The sequence below is a fragment of the Sinocyclocheilus rhinocerous genome, unplaced genomic scaffold (genome assembly GCF_001515625.1).
Source record: "Sinocyclocheilus rhinocerous isolate Xijiao unplaced genomic scaffold, SAMN03320098_v1.1 scaffold2726, whole genome shotgun sequence".
In the NCBI taxonomy this organism is placed as follows: domain Eukaryota; kingdom Metazoa; phylum Chordata; class Actinopteri; order Cypriniformes; family Cyprinidae; genus Sinocyclocheilus; species Sinocyclocheilus rhinocerous.
The window spans coordinates 30,395-31,320 of record NW_015637150.1 but is presented as its reverse complement, the minus strand read 5'-3'; positions in this window follow the sequence as shown (position 1 = coordinate 31,320).

Below are 926 nucleotides of genomic sequence, written 5' to 3'. Positions count from 1 at the left end.
AAGTTATGCGTCCTGGGTCGGCTCAGCATCTGACGGCTCATCTGACTGATCCAGATATCATATTTACATGTTTTAGCCTCACATTACTCTAATTGGTCAAACTTTGGTTTAATTATTTAATTTTTGTCTTGCCATATCGTTTATTGTTCGCTACTGTGTTGCTATTCTAGTCTGGCCGTTTCCTGAAGAAAAAAAAAAAAGATCTATATGATGTAATGAATGAAACCATGTTTTGATTACCCAAAGTTTAATGGTGTTGTTCTCTTATTCAAATTATAAATGATATAACTAAACAAATTAATAAATATTTAGGTGAAGCTGTACGCTTTAATTTGTCATCGCATCATCCTATACCGTTATGGATTAGTGTAGCCTGCATTAAAAAAGTCTTGAACATAAAACAACAGGATAAAAATATAGTTGATGACTAGACATAATCATTTCATGACTCTAGACACTTCTTTGTGAAGACAGTAGCATAATACAGTGAAATAATATGTTCTTTAGCCATATAAATACAGTTAACATGTGAGTGGGTAAAAATTACCCGCTGGCGCTTTTAGGTATACAGCAACCTCTAGCGGTTCTAGTGTTAAAACTGAGCACAATCTTGCTATTCAAGCTGTGCATGAACATTTTCATATATTTATTTACTTCTTTTCTATTTTGCATTTACTTGTACTTTTACTTTCAATACTTAAAGCTGCAGTCCGTAACTTTTTTTGGTTAAAAATGATCCGAAATCAATATTTGAGCAAGTACATAACCAGCCAGTGTTCAAAACTATCGCCCTACTTTAGCCCGATTCACAACTGTTAGCTTATAATAATGTTTTCTATTTTGAGTGGTACGGGTAGGAAATTCGAGCATGGCACTGCGTCATTATGTCACGTCTGTAAACATAAAGAAGTTGTCCCAGCTACTAG